The sequence below is a fragment of the Microplitis mediator genome, chromosome 11 (genome assembly GCF_029852145.1).
Source record: "Microplitis mediator isolate UGA2020A chromosome 11, iyMicMedi2.1, whole genome shotgun sequence".
Classification (NCBI taxonomy): Eukaryota; Metazoa; Arthropoda; class Insecta; order Hymenoptera; family Braconidae; genus Microplitis; species Microplitis mediator.
Window position 1 is genome coordinate 19,963,991 of NC_079979.1, and position 17,476 is coordinate 19,981,466.

At 29.1% G+C, this 17,476-nt stretch overlaps 1 protein-coding gene across 1 annotated transcript in view; it reads right to left on the minus strand.

Moving 5' to 3' along the window:
• LOC130676839 (uncharacterized) overlaps positions 1-16,995 on the minus strand; it is a 138,666-nt gene extending 121,671 nt beyond the window's left edge. The window contains exon 1 of the mRNA XM_057483320.1: positions 16,614-16,995. The gene's annotated coding sequence lies outside the window, so the exon portion shown is untranslated. The remainder of the gene's footprint in view (positions 1-16,613) is intronic.
• Between the last annotated feature and the right edge of the window lie 481 nt (positions 16,996-17,476).

Consider the following 17,476-nt stretch of genomic DNA (forward strand, 5'->3'; position numbering starts at 1 on the left):
TACTGGTTTAAATTACATATTCCGAAGCGTTTTACAAGCACATTATAGATGCTTTTGTATAACTTTGATCTAGCTTTAAAACTTTAAAAAAAAGTATTAAAGTAGACTACGAATTTCACTAAACTAAAGACAGAATTTTTAATTAATAATTCTCTGCGGTTTTTTAAAAGTTTGATTTATTTTCGGCGGTTATTTTTTTAATCTCTTTTCTTTTTTAATGATAAAAAATGAAACAGAATGTAAGAGGATACAGAGTACATTCGTAGCCATTTTCCATACATGCTCGCTCTACACTGTACGCTACGTACAATATAACATGAGAGCCGTATCACAAGTGACTGTTATATGTTGTACGAAAAGGGGAAACCCGTCGACCGCACATTACTCGGCTGGGTAGATTTCAGAGCGAGATCCTATGCGGGGCTCTGTACGACAAGAGACCTGTGTGGTTCATATGTACTACACTTTCATCCACAATATGATAACACCTTGGACTGTATCCTCATGCAGAAACTCCCTTATACTTTTTGTCACAGTGGTAGAAAAAAATAAAAAAGTTATGCCCGCTGACAATGGGTTTGAATAAAATAATAAAGATACCGAGTATTTATAATAATCTCATTACGTCAATTAAAAATCTACGCGTCCCATTTTTGCACAAAAAATTGTTAAATTGATATATGGAATATTAATTAAAAATAATTGAAAAAAATAAAAATGAGTACATTACAGTACTTGTTACACAGAGTTACCGGAAATTAACACCGTTATAAAGGGAATTAAAATAGCAGAGCCTGTACTCTTGGGTGAAATTGAATGAATGAATGAGCCACTGGCGTGTATAGTCGGACTGCCATGAAGCAGATATATATTTATATTTATATTTATATCTTACGCTATAACGTTCGTTTCACTTCACTGGACCGCACGAATTTCTTTAGCTTACGCTTTGTTCTCTATCCTGGTTAAAACTATTTCTTAATGTACTCTTAAACTTGTTCCGCGTGTAAATCCTTTTATAAAGTGACAACACACAATCAAGTACCTGATATTAACCTTTTTTTTTACTATAAATTATTTTACCTTATAAACTTTTATTTTATTTTTTTTACATGGAAAAAATTTTTTCAGACCGTCGGTTTAGGGCTGGTTTATTTATTATATAATTATGCAAAGAGGATTTTTGATAGATATTTTTTTTTCGAAGAAATTGAAAGCTGATGAAGAAAATTTGGGCCTAATTGAATTTTTCTGCTAACGAACGTCACTTAAATTTTATGAAAATTGAGATTTTCTAATAGAAATATTTGAAGAATTGATTTGAGATGACGTCAGATTTGTTAAGAATTAAATTCTCTTCAAGATGGTCCGCATTTTATTTCACTTGGGTCTGTTGTAAAAGTTGTAGGATCAATTTATCGAGAATAAATAAACCGAAAAATTTGATGCGTTACTAAAGTCAGCAGTTCTGCGCCTGAGACGTGAAAAATGTAAACCTTTGAGCGAAATTCGGTAACTAAATATTTGAAGTATCTGATAGTTGTTTAGTTATGAAGCAGATAAATAATTCGCATTCGAAATAGTAAATAAAAAAAAGTAAAGTTTGTTACTTTTTGGTTGAATGCACAGCAGTAAAGTGCATTAACGGGAAGTAAAAAAGGAGACAGAGTGAGGTGGGACAGACAGAACACAAACGTAAATTTTTCATTCAAGTCCCGATGGATGCAAAGCTACGATGGGAAACGATGGTGAAGACGCAGCTGGAATATAAACCGTAGTCGTGAAAAAGATAGAAAGCGAGTTTGACAGCCCGAGAAGAGGAGAAGCCAGAAAGTACGTCGGAGGTCCATAAAAATTTTTTCACGTAACTATACGATAATATGATCGCAAAGTGTCTATCAATATGTTATTCTTTTTTATTGATACACATGCCGACTTTATTTTGTAATTCAATTTATATATTAAATTTTTGTATTTTTATGGACTTTATTTTGAATCAATTGAAAAATACACGGAAAGAATTTTCGTATGAATATTGCCATGTTATTTATTATAAAAATTACTCTAAATCTCGTAATCTTGGGCCATTACGACTTTTTACTTTTGAATTACGAAATTTTACTCTTTCAGTGAGTAAAAATCAATCAGATTAATTTTTACTCACAATTACGAGTAAAAATTACACCTAGCGGCTGTCTAAATAAATTATCTCTAATTCAATTTTTACTCGTAGGTTATGATAAAAAGTTGATGATTCAATTTATAAAATTTATATTGAATTACAATAAAAATTACAATTAATAGGCTGAAATTTTCATAAAAAATCCAAAAATCATCTAATTGCTTTAGAATATGACTTAAAATTAATATTTTGAAAAATAATAAAAAAAAATTACTCTTATTGTGTTGAAAAAGAAAAGATACAAATTTTTTTTCAATTTTAAAATAAATATTAAGTTATAGAGAGATACAGAGATCGTCTTTTTTTCCAAGTCTACGTTTGTGTGCGTAACATGTAAGTTGTCGCGAGCAAAATAAAAGACATTTAATTGAAGCCGATATTAACCGAAGATTAACGGAGACTACTGAAATATTACTCTGCAGTTTAGAGTAAAAATTACTTCCATAGATAAGAAAATTTATTCGAATTATAGGCAATTTTTCATCAAAAAGTTAATGGGTTTAAAAGAATGGTATATTGGGGAGTAAAAATTAATAGATTAAGATGAGATATTCACAATAATCGATTAAATATAAGACTTTTAAAAAATTAATCAGTCGTAGAGTGAAACATGGTCAAGCAACGTCAATATTTAAACAAAAACATATTAAATTTAAAACAAAAAATACCAATTTTTTGCAACGGCCCAGGATTACTCGAAATTACAGAGTAATTTTTATCAAAAAATTATTTCCGTGTAGGAAATATGTGTCCATAACAATTGATATTTAATGTTTTAGCCATTTTTTAGTACATGACTAATCAATATATGGTATAAATTTTAAATAGGGATTAAATTAAAATTCAGTGCTCGTATAATCAATTCGATGTACAGTTCACATGAAATTATTTAGGTCACATTGAATGACGGCTGGGGTGGAAAATTACAATAAATAAATTAAGAGTAAGAAAAAAGTTTAAATAATTGGTAGTAAAAAAAATCTAGACAATGGAGAGAAGATCAATGGACTTTATAAAAATTTAATGTCCTTAAAAAAAGATAAATTGACGTTTTTCTTTTTTCGGAGCATGACATTTTATTAAATTTACATTTGACGGAATAATTGGACGTTTATATAAAACTTAAAGCACAAGTCATTTAAATAGCCAAGAAAAAATACACTCGAGTTTTTGCTTAAGAAGCTTAAAAGTTTGTTGGAATTAAAAAAAAATTGAATTAATAAAGTGACATTGATTTTTAATTTAATTATCTGAGTTACAAGTTATCGTATTATGTAGGGCGTACGGATAGTCAAATAAAAAGTGAAAAAAGTGAGAGAGAAAAAATTGTAAGTCAAGAATGTTAAATCTCAGGGGAAATTCGTGCGATTGGTATTCCGTGGACAACAACATTTCCATTGGATTCAGTAGCTAATGGGAAAGCTTGCCTACTACTTTTCGTGTTTTTTATTCGGGAGAAAAAAAATGTAAACTTTATACGTTTTTTATCGCAAACTACTTGTGACACTTTTCAATGGCAATTGACAAAAAAAAAAAAAATACATTTGATTCATTTGATACTGGACTTTTTTTATTGATCAACTTTTAACGTCTATCTAATAGATGAGGGCGCAAAATTTGTTTTATCGTTTTATTTTCATGTCCTCAAAATTTTTTACCGAAACAAATCCCCGAGGTAAAAAATTCACCGCAAAAAATTTATGTTCGGGATGCCCGCCTTGCCCCGCTCTTAAAAAAATTATAAAACTCGAAAAAAAAATTGAATGCTAAGAATTTAAAGTGAAAACCATTAAAAAAAATTTATCGTAAAAAAAACGATTAAAAAAATTAAATTTGAGATAAAACTTTTTTCTGACATTAAAACCATAAAAAATCCTTCAGGAAATAAGTTTTATTATATTTAAAGCTTACACGGATTTTATAAATCTTTCTTAGCAGCTTACAAACGCTTACTCTCACGTTATGAATATTTTAAAAGCACTTGACTATGTGTTACCACTTAAATATCCCGTGTACACATATTCATGGCCTGTAATGTACATCGCAACCGGTCAATTTTTTGTTACGTTAATTTTAGCCGGCGCCTTTTTCAAAAATTCAACCATAAAGTCCTCGTAAAAAGAGCCCGATAAATTTTTGATAAATCGGTTTGATAAAATTTTAAGCCGCCAAGTAAAGGATCAAACTTCCTTTTTCTTGCCATATTTTTTTGCGGATAATTAACGATTTAATTGCAAATAAAAGGACCAAGGGGTCATTCGGATCCATCTAAACCCATTAGCGAACACATTTAACGATAAATGGGTCACACCCTAACATCTTTCTTGTTAACATCCGAGTTGACTATATATTTTCTATGTCTATATATCTATATCTACATATATATATGCTTATATGAAACGTATGTTTGAACGTATCTTATGAAATTGTAGAAGGAATAAAAAATTTTATGTGTCAAGAGGTCATTGGCCAGGGCTTAAAAAATAATAATATTTAATTTATATAAAAAAGCTGATATATATACATATACATGTATAGTACATGGCGTGTGTGTTGGTATAGAATAAAAATAAAAAAATAATTTTATGATAACCACCACGGAAAAAAAAGACAAGTTGGCTTACTAATTTCAACGGATCATGCAATTTTTCTAGTCCACTGTAACGCCACTCGATGAATATTTAAATTCTTCCGTTCCAGCCCACTTATAAAATAAACAAAAAAGAAAACAAAAAATTTTGATAATAAAAAAAAAAGATACTAACTAGTTTCCGATAATCTATTTAAAAGTACGTAATAAGTTTGGGCGCATGTTCAGCGAAGTCAGAGTTGAACGCGGAATAAAAAAGATTTTAAGTCGCGGAATTTATATATTTAGGGAATAAAATATTCATCACTAACGTAAAACCGATGCAATAGGTAAAACTTGGCATTTGTGCTCTCATGCAAGACCTCGTCATGTACAAAACGTAGATATAGAAAGGACCGTATGGGTTGTTCTTAGTGCGCGTGGCCACGAAAATCCATTTATCTTGACGGCGAACGTGCCATACAAACACTATCCTTCTCTCTTTTTCTTTCTTTATACTATACGGTAAAAGTTGAATCCTTATTTCTTATACATACCTATACATACTATACCTATACCTGCACATATGTACATATATCTATATCTATATATATATAAAGGATAAACGTACTGCGGTGTAGTGAGAATTTCCGCTTTGCACGGCAAATAAAAATCCAATCGAGCTCAACTGCAAATAGAGTGAACCAGACAACCGTATACAAATTTATTAAACTAAAAATAATAATAAATAAATATATAAAGATCATGAAAGAAAATCGATTTCATTATTTCGAACTAAGCAAAAATAATTGCAATTAATAAAAAAATAATCCCGAAATGAAAAATTTTTGCATGGGTGTGAATGTAGCAGACCATCAGCCAAATTTAAAATTATTAATAAATATAGTAAATAGGGGAAGGGGGGGCAAAACGGGATACTTAACGAAAAATTTAGTTTTTAGGGACATAAATATCGTAAATTGGCTTCATTTTGATTCTATTTGAAATAAATATAACGAATTTTAGACTGCCATCAGAAAAAAAATTTTTATTTTCTGCGGGCAAAATGGGATACCCCAAAAAGAAGTAAATTTTTTTTTTTTTTTTTCAAGTGAATAAAATTGATGTAATAATGTCTTTCTAAATTGATGTAAGTAATAAAATTTACTCTCAACATATTTTTAAAGAATGTGCTCAACTGGTAGAGCACTCGGCGCGATACCGAATTGGTCTGGGTTCGATTCCCAGTTCGGGCTATCTATATTTTTCTCAATTTATCTATAAATTGTCTTATTCAGAAGGTTATTTGCATGTTTGCATGTTTAGGTTTCCACTATATTTAAATGGTGCACACAAAAATGAATATTAGAAAATTATCATAACTGTTAATAATGTGATATTATAGCACTAAAGTTATAAAATATTACAAAATTATGAAAGTTACAATGTAACAGTTAAAATTATGATGATTTCCAATGTTACAGTTTTAGAGTTTTTATTAGTATTATTGTTGTTATTGTTCTTGAGTTAATTAAAGAATTAACTTTCTTAATTTGTGATACTTCATGAAAATAAATTTGTAGTACGATAAAATTTATACATTTTTTTATAAAATGATTGTAAAATGATACTAGATGTCATTTTTGACCATTTTCGAAAGTTTTTCGAGAAAAAAAAAATTTTGACGAAATTTTGAGGGTATCCCATTTTTCCGGCCTATCCCGTTTTGCCCCCCCTTCCCCTAATTAATAAAATAAAATTTTTAAAAAATGCGCATTTAAAAAATTTTAAAATTAATAAGTGCATTTTCTATAAATATTATTTTTTTAATTATTTATAATTTTAAATTTGTCTGATGCCTGATAAATTCACTCATAATTTTTGCGAGCTCGCGCGAGACAAATTTCGATATTTTCTAAATTTTTTACCAAAAACTAGAACCCGAACCCGAATGTAAATTTAAAAATCAGTTACAATAATTTTTATGTATGAAATTTTATCTTTAAAAATTTTTTTTACCTTGAATGAAAAAATAAATTGAATAATAATAATAATCAAGCTAAACTTGTGTGTATACCGAGTCCAAGTGATTAATCACTTTAAAAATATATTTCAAAGGATCAGCTTCTCACTTAGATTATAACATTGAAATGTTGGATAATATAAACTATAAACGTACATATATATGTGAGTATATATGTATAGACTGTACACAGAGGTTTGAGCAAGTCATGTTACAAGGATGTTGGCTATAGAAATGTTTATCCGCAAAGGGCTACAGCTACAACACTAATTCGTCTAGCTTTGGGTATTACTAATATAACCAACGTAAGCTTGATGCACATACGTATCAAGTAATATAAAGCCGGCTCTTCGTGAATGTGTCAGATGAAGGAAGTGAACAGTGACAGACGTATCTTCCCGCAGCTAAATATTCCCGAGGCTCCTATACTTTATATATATATACATACATACATACATACAAATGTATACTCTACATCTATACTAGTGTCTACTGAACACCGTAGTCTACTCAGGTTCTTGCTCGACAGGTAATTAAGGTTACAGTTTGCCGTAGGAAGCGGTATTACTTTACATTTTTTTTCTTTATTATTTCAAATACTTTTTTTTCTCTACTTTTTTACCCCATTCATAGGATGATCAGCTTTGTCATTTTAAATTTTAAATAAAAATTTCAAATTTACTATTCAAAACTTACATATTTCTTATTAACCACTTGAACATCCTGCTCAAAAAAAAAAATGTTTTTGTAATTTAAACTCCGTTTGCTGAAGAAAGAACGACAATTCACGTCAAAGAATTGTGATAATTACTAACATTTTTTAAAAAATAAAAAGTTAAATTAATTTTCTTGTATACAAGATTTTAATACGCGACATAATTAACTAAAGTTAATTTTATTTTACTCTCAGCTGTATCTATACGGCTTTCTTTTCAATTAATTTTTCAATACAGTCTGTCTGAATTTCTTTTACTGTCGTAACGACAGCCCACGAGGACATTAAAGTCATGGAGGACGTGGACGTAAAGAATGAAGAGGATGAGGACAACGAGGAGTTAAATTGTAAGCGATGTACAACAACAGACTCTTTTCCGACCCTGCAGTTTGTAACCATGGAGATGCAGATTGAAAGAAACCCACGATATCCAATGAGACTAATGTTTAATAATTTAATTTTTAACGTTTTTTTTATCAACCGTAAATCTACTCCACGTCCATTCATCCTGACTATTGTTTCCGGCAAGTACTGAGTCTTAAATAAATTTGAATAGTAGTAATTTAAATTTAATGTCTAATAGACGACAAAAGAGCTGAAGAAGTTGAATAGATTCTTAAGAAAAACCGGCAACTTACACTAGTTGTCAAGATTAACGAGGAAGGATTCAATACTGAGTACTGAGGATACTCAGGGCAGAACTACAACAACAAAGTTGTAAATGGTGAAAACGGGAGAGTTGAATTCGAGTAATCTATCGTATATACAGCAGCGAGTGGTTCTAGTTGTGGTCGCAGGACAATCTGACCACAAATTTCGCAATGGATTGCCGATGAATTCGCTTCCGGTCACTGGACATTGAATATATTTTAGTCCACGTGCTTCTCACAGCAGCAAAGTAATAATAATTTAAATATCATTTATATAACTTAAACAACTTCATTACAGTTTACTATTAAAGTTTTAATTAGATTTTGTAATAAATTATAAATTTAATTTTTAATTTTAATTCAACGCACGTTTACAAACTTGTTAGACCATTTGTTGTTTTTTTTATGAATACGCCAGGATTCAAACAATTGTGAAAAAATATATAAACACAAAGAACGTGTTTACGTTTTATAAACTGCGTTTGTTTAAATTACAGAGAGGAAACACGTGGGCGTATTATTTTTTTTTTTTTAATTTAAATTTCTTTTTTTAAACAAACGTGTTTACTATACCCGCGGGTGGTCGTTAGCATTGATGAATCACGGTATAGTGCTCTCAGTTTACTCATTTTTATAACGAGATAAATTATAATCCTTTTATTATTTTCAGTATATATGTATATATATTATGGGATTTAGTTTACCGAGAGGTACATTGACCTACGACCCCCAAGAAAGCAGCACTTTAGCTTTTCTTACTCCCGTTTAATGAGGATTTAACGAGTGCAATCAATTAATTGGCGATTTCTTACGAGCGTGTTATATTTTCTAGCCGTTCATTTTATCATAACACTTTATGCCCTGCGCCGTACTGTAACTGCAATTATTCATCTAACCTTCTTTACTATCATACCCGCTGAACACACTATTCACTATCTTTAATTAACTTTATAATACAATACGGTTCATATTTAGTGCTGCTATTATATTACTAGATATTTATTGTTAGTCCGCTTCATTTTCATTGCAATTCATACTTTAATATAAATGGATTATATATATATATTTTATAAATATATCCATACTTTGGTTAACCATAAATTCCTTGTGTTGATGTATCAGATTTCGGCCTTGGTAATTAAGATTTATTTTATTATTGGAAATAATTTTTTTAAGGCGCGTAATTTAAATCTCAAGTTCACTTGTCAGAAAAAAATTGATTATTAAAATTCGCGAATTTAATTAACTAAATAGGGGAAGGGGCAAAATGGGGTACACCCAAAATTTTATAAAAGAAGATTGTTTTACAAATTTTCCAAAATCTTTGTAAGCATGATTGAGCATTATTTTGAATTTTTTTTGTTAAATTTTTTCAAAAATCGAAAATATGTCGAAAAATGTTAATGACTTTTGTTTTATGATAAAAAGTGCAACAATTGAAAATTTTTTTAAAAGGCAACTGAAAATTTTTTCTCTTCACTTCGAATATCAAAAAAAAAAAATTATGTACCTGAAGATCGGAATAATACTGAAGTTAGCCGACGTTTGACAGTTTTTGATTTTTTTTAAAAACGATTAACTATAAAAAAAAAATATTTTGAAAAATTGCACCTGTAGTTTATTAATTTTTCTACATGTGTATATTTTTAGTTTTTTTTTTTTTTGTAATTAATTTATTGAAAAAATAGTCCGAAAATTTGTAACTGTCTGCTAACTTCAGGATCGTGAAGATCGGAACGTTTTTCGCGCAATGAAAAAAAAAAAAACAATTGATAGTAAAATTTTACTGGATGACTAGATTTCTGAAATTTTTCACATATAGATGCTGGTTTGTCAGTCGAAAATCTTAGGCCACCTCAAACTTCCGAAACTACCCCTTAAGCAATCGAATTACATAAATTTAGTTCATTTTCGTTGCACGAAAAACGTTTCGATCTTCAGGTACATAAAAAATTAATGTATTTGAGTCCTCAAAAACTAAATATTTCCTTAACTACTCCGTTTTGCCCCCCTCCATTCCTCTGTTTGTAACCGGGATATTGTTTTTAAAATTAGTAATTGATGTAAGATAATAAATAATTTTTTAATTAATTTCATGTCAAATTATGGAGTTTGACATCTTTTAATATAAGAATTATTAAACCTGCGCAAGAAGTATAGATAGGGAAAAGTTTGATTAAAGTTATTATAAAGTTTAACGTCTGTAAATTTAAAATGTTCTTTTTAATGTGTATTTTAGATTTTATTTCATTCAAATATGTCATACAGTTATAGATACTCCGCTATCATTATTATCATTATTATTATTATTAATTAATTAATTAATTTTTTTTAATTTACAAAGAAAGTAATTGATAAAATTTAATAACTATTGAAAAATTTATTAAAACCTTTCATTCGCTATCTAAATAGATACTCTTCCAATAAAAATGAAAAAGTATAAAATGAATGCGTTGTTATTCATTCCCCCCCCTTCCATTTAATCAAACATTTAAAGCAAATAAAATTACTATTCAATCAACACGATCAATATAATTTACGCTGATTATTATTTATAAAAAATACTATTTACCGTACATATATATAAAAATAACTTTTGTATGTAGTATTGATTTTTTTATAAATAAAATCTTCAGGGAAGCCTCGATAGCACGTTAAGTAAACATTGAAAAGATTGCCGTGTGTATTTGTACAAATGAATTATTTTTTTTTTAGTCTACCATATATTTGTATATTTAAAATATAATTTTATACCGCTGGGAAAACAGACGTTGACTTTATTTTAAATTCACGAGATTTTAGATTAATAAATTATCAGCAATTAGCGATGATAACGTTATTGATTATGTATAGAAAAAATAAACGACAATAATAATAATAATTATGATGATAATAATAATGTAAGACGATAAATAGATCTATTTAACGGATGAAATTCTATTTCGAGGATCAAATGAAATGAATATAGTATCGAATAAGGGACCAGTAAAAGGGGAATTTGATATGAGGGTGTATAAAGAGGAAGTCGAAAAAAAGTTAAATAAAAAAATAAAGAAAGAGTTTATTTCTATCCCACGTCATTGGACCACGTATCCGGTTCTCTTTTGCGCCGATCCCTTTGCATCGACATATAAATTTAAAAAAGTTGCTTTAGTTTAATAATAATAATTTGAAAAACGTAATTTAATATTGATATAAAAAAATTAAAATCCATGGATTCATGCATGAAATTTAATTGGGACAAAATATTGTAAGTAAAATCCATGTTTTATATTTTTATAAAGGAAACGTGACCAGCCGAAGTACGATTTGTCATACGTTTTTTTATCCACTCAATGGCATTATGATAGTTGTCAACATAAAATACACGAATCGAGTCTCGACAAACACACCTGTCTTTCGTAATGTCTGTTTTGTCAGTATTGTTATATTACTATAATTCTCACACACGTTTAACACGAACGCACACGCATTTAACGGGACATTTAAATACAAATTGTAATCTTGATATAAAATAAGCAAAACCGCTCTTTGTGATGTGTAATCTATTTTAAATCTAAATATTTACAAACAATTAGTTAGTTTGTAGATCAATAAATGTTCAAATTAAAGTCTTCATTTATTTCTTTATTTTTTTTTTTCAATAGAAATGTATCAAATAACAAAAAAGGCGATTCATTATTCATTGAGTATGTTGAATAAATTATTGAATATACTTTTAAATAAAGCGTAAAAATAATTTGAATAAATAAAAAACAAGTTATTAATGACTAAAAAATATTTAATCTTACGTGTTCAGATAGTGTGTCACGGTATGAATAAACCAAGGATCAATGACGTAAGATTTTATACATCTGCGAAACACATGAGTCATTGTAACATGGTGTATACGATTTTAAATATTCTATATATATTCATTTATGTATATATATACTAATAATTTTTTTTTTAATATGTATATCAATGAATCGATTGTTCTCTTAACTTTAAAATTTTTCACAGAAAAATTTCCCGAAAATTTGTACCCTTTCTCTTCCTGGGCTTGAACCCACGTCCTTCAAGTCAACGAAAATGCACAAGGATTTATAAAGACAGGGAGCCTAATTTCGGTGCGTTTTCGGTCAACTTTCGGCTTCTTCCTCTAATAAAATTCTACGATTTCGGCGAAATTTAGCCTTTTTGGTGTATTTTTGGCCAAATATTTTCACCCGGTTCGGTATACGTTAGCTTGTGCATTTTCGTTGACTTGAAGGACGAGGGTTCGAGCCCGGCTCCCTGCCTTTATAAATCCGGAATAATTTCTCATGCAAAAATTTCTCAGCAATAATTACTCAAATAAAAATTGATCTGTCACAAAAATTTCTCGCTATATATTATTTGCCTTGAAATTCTTCAAGAAAATATGCCTTGAGAAATTATTGCTGAGAAATTTTGTCGCAAGAAATTGTTACATGAGAAGAAAAAGACGGTCGCCCCGAAATTTTATTACTTTTAATAAATGACTGATAAATTGAGTCACCCAATTTTCAGTTTTTTAGACTTATCGGTCATTTTTTGGCCAAAGAAAAATTTCATTATTATTTAGGCTATAAATTTTTTTACTCGGGGTAAACGTTTGAAAGCTTGATGGACCTAGATCACTCCGCTGTCCATCTTACAGCTTAAATAAATTAAACTATTTATTTTCTAAAAGAATATACTTCTCTGAATCTAAATTATTCAGAGAGATATCGGTCCGTCTCCTGGATTCGAACTTCAAGTCGACGAAGATGCACAAGCGGAGACTAAAGAATTTTCATTTCTAAGTTTGCAAAGTCAATCACGAAAAGATTTATCGATATTAGTATACAAAGTACATAAATTTATAAATAAAAATTTCAAAGTAAAAACATAAACACAAACAATATAAAAGTTTTAGTCGTGATGAAGATCGTAATAATTAGATTACCGGTTAAATTTATCAAAGTTGTCTAAAACTTTACTGATGAGTTTTCTAATTCGCTATGGTAGAAATAGTTAGTCATAGTTGTAGTAGTTTGTACTCGTACTTTTAATCTTCTTAAAAAGTCATTCGTGTATAAAAATGTTCATTTCATCGTTTGTGATTCTTTTAGCTCTTTCCCCCTCTCTCTATCTCTGTTTTACTCAACTCTCTTTATAATTCATTCATTTTATTTTTAATACACAATGTAATTTTTTAATCTCGTTTAATTTAAAACTTTTCCTTTTCCGGCGTAACTTTCAGTATTTTAATAATTGTTATATGCGAAAAAATTTAACAATTTTTTTTTATATAAAAGTTAAGAAAAAAGGGGTTACATATAAGTAAAATGAGTAGTGTGGAGGTAACATTACGGCAACATGAACTCACTAAATTAGCGATGCGAAACAAATATGAATTAACACGACCTACAAACTGTGTAGTAGGAAAGGTGTCTAAACGTAACTAACGTGCTAACTCAACATACGGACGATACAACCAAGTGCCAACCTTGATAATTATATCATCCGTCATACGAGCAAAAGGTATCACCCTCATAAATAATCAATTTTTTTTTAATTTTAATTACTCTGCGAAATTACCCTCATTTATATGTTTAGTCAGATTACGAGAAATTGGCTGACAATTGCTCGTCAATTGACGTCAAAAATTATTTGGTCAAATTTTTATAAAATAATTTTATGGGCAAAATTAAGTTAGCGCGGGAATGGCCATTAAATTCAAAAAATGACCATTGATTCACTTTTGCCGGTCAATTGTCAGACAATTTCTCTGCCTTACGGCACTACTATGACGTGAAATATTGAAATATATTTTTCTGCCAGGTCCTTGTGTCCTAATTTTCTAATTTCAAAATTTAGTAAAAGCCAATTCCTACTTTATTTCCAATTCGTCTCAGAAAAAAAATAGAAATAAATACTGGGGTTAAAAAAAAGTATTTTCAATTAAAAAAGACAATTTGAACTAAGAGAAGTTGGGAAGGCCGCAAAAGTTATCGTAGAGCGTAAAAATGCCGAAAAATTAAATTAAAAAATTTGGTAGTTTAATTACTGTTGAAAAATATGTTGATCATGAGACAAAATTTTTATTTAGTTTAAAATGATGAATGTGATAAATGTGAGTTCAGTAACCTGATAGTAAAGTTCGTTTAAAAAAAATTAAATACGAGTTATTTAAATTTAAGAGTAGTTCTATCATTTTCCTCTGACTTTTTCATATTCAACGGAAGATTTTACGATGTCACCGAAGAGACTTTAACTGAAATCCGGTTGAAATGTCATATTTACTGTTATAACATTAAGATATTTGAATACATAAATATGTTTATGATAAAAAAATATCGTGGAAGTACAAGTCGAAAAAATGAAATTATTTCTTGCAGATCATGAGTATCTGAGTCTTTTTTACTCAAGGTGGATTTTCAAAAGTTTTTCTCAGACAAAAACTCCAATCGTTAAATGAACTCTCGTTTTTTAATTTTTTTTCATATCAGATACCAATCGCTTTGTTAAAAAATATTAATTTGAATGAATACTAAAAAGTGAATTTTCAGTTCGTCTGAACCAAAACTTCGTTTTATTTTTCTGTATACCGAGCAAAAGGATCTAATTTCAAATTTCATCAGTAAATTACTTGGTAGAGTTAAAACTTGACGGAACAAAAATAAAACTGGAACTTTCTGAACAATAATTCTGTGGTTCGATGCCAAAAAAAATTTCTACCAAGTAAATTCTCAGGTTAGAATTGCATATTTACCTCCCGAAGCATATTGGGATCTACTTTAATTTGCTTCAGTAAATAAATAATTACATTCACAAGTCAGTACAAATATTACGAGGATGGTGAAATAGCAAGTTATGTAATAGTCGACAATTTGCAGGAAAAAAAAATTGATTATAAATTTTTATAGGTATAAAATAACAGGCTGGAGCAAATAACAGTGGCGTGTTGTGTACTACGAACGTGTTGTAAGATCCTTGAAAATTATTCAATGAATAAAAAAAAACGTTTTGCTTTCCGATAATATCATTTTAGCCGTAATGCCACTTTTAAATATTCAGATATAAATCTAACAAGACCGAAAAATCAATGACCTGGTTTACTTTTTAAAATAAATTTCAAATTTTTAAATTTCCCGCGATTTTTAATTTTTTTAGTTTTAGCCACGTGCACTAACTATTTAATTTTTTCCACCCCCTCCACCCTCCCATTGTTCTCCAAGGAATCCTAGAGTTTTCGGGTCCTCCCAAATTATCAATCCACTTTTTAATTCCCATGACATTTAATATTTATCTAAAATATTTGAATCTACAAATCAGATGATTGGCTACAAAAAAATAATGATCCTGAAGTTAGCAGACAATTAAAATTTTTTGGATTTTTTTTCAACAAATCAATTACAAAAAAACAATAACTAAAAATATTCACATGTAGAAAATTAAAAAAACTACAGGTGCAAATTTTCCGAATATTTTTTTTTTCATAATTTATTGCTTAAAAAAAAATCAAAAAATTATTAGACATCGGCTAACTTCAGTATCATAAAAAAAAAATAATTGTAATTCGAAATAACTAAATGATAAAAACTGTAGCATTGAATGTCAAGTTCAATATAATTTATCATGAAAGTTTATAGCAATCGCTAAATAAGTAAATCCGAAGTAAAGGAAGCAAAAAGACTGGTCGACCTCGTGTTCCCTTCTTTGTACCGTTTCAGAGCCACACTATATATAAATTTCCAACAATCCCATGGTACCCAGCCAGCAGTACCAGTCTTGGTCTTGACTGAACATAATCTTCTCTCCTCTTTCTACCATCCGCGGTTCTTCTCGTCCCGAGCCCGACCAATCGGATTCAAAGGACGGCAACAGGATCCCTCTCAACATTTTCACTCTACTCACTAATGTTATGTTAAGATACTCCACCACCTGAACCTAAACCGTACAACCATCGGCATCGCATACCAACACTCATACAATCCAGCCAACCATCCGACCCAAGGATACCGAGTCGAGGATCCTGCTTAGCTGTCTATAGTAGGACTCTGCCTCCTCATGCCCCTCATACCTTATACTCTTATACGTCTTATACTTAATATCTTATACATCTTATACCTAACAACCCGACATAACCACATGTACTTATTTTATTCCAAACTCCAAAACTAAGACTGTAAACTCAACACTGCTATTTCTTATACCACTCACATATTTATATATTTATGAACTTGAAAAAAATTTTTTTAATTTTCAATTTAATGATCTAAAAAATGTGCACATCATTTTTTTTTTAATTAATAACCAAAAAAAAGTATTTTACTACTCCATTAAATTGAAAAAAAAATCCTGACCTTGATAAAATATCAAGACATGACAGATGTTTTAAAAAAAATATATGACGTGTAAATTCATAAAAAAAAAAAAAAAATATAAATAAAAACAGGAAAAAGTAAAAAAAAATATTGAACACTTACAGCCGTACAAGGCGTTGAGTCTTCAGACGCCAGCGAGCGCGTGGCTTTTTAAATTGAATTTAAAAAAAAAAAATAATTAATCCAATGCACAATATTTAATATGGGTAAATAAATACTAATCACACACTATCACATTGTTTATATTCACAAAACACTTGTCACTGCACTAAATAAAATTTTTTTTTCGTAAACACAATGGCGGGTTCCCGCGAAAAAAAAAAAACACGATTTAATTTTTATTTGCGTTAATTTGGCGGATTTATTTATTTATTAGGCTGAGTAATTTAAATGAATAATTAATTATCGAAATCCAGTGTACAAAGTATATAAATTGTATGAGATACAATATGTCGAATAAATACAACCAGCACGCGGTACTGGCTCCGGCAAACTGACTCACGCGCGACAATAGACCCTCGGTAAGCGACAGCTGCGCCCTGCGCGGCAAATTTTGAAATCCCCGCGACATTTTAACCTCCTCTTAATGTCTTTATCGTTCGTATTTTATCTCATTTATTATTTTATTTATTAACCTAACGTACTACTCATCAATTGTACTTATTTTATTATATCGTTATAAAAATTTTATCTTTCAACAAGAAGTTAAAATAATAATTATTATTATTATTTATTTTTTAATTCCCAGAAACTTAATTCCTTCTTATTAATTTTTATTATCAAATAATATTTTAAGACCGACTATATCAATTGACATTAATCTTTTATTTTGTACTGTCATGTAATTTAATATTAAGATCACAATTACGATTAAAAAAAATAATTTAAATTAAAATAGTCAACAAAAAAATATAATTTAAATATTTTTTAAAAAATTACCAGAGCTCCGTTTTACCTCGTGGTAA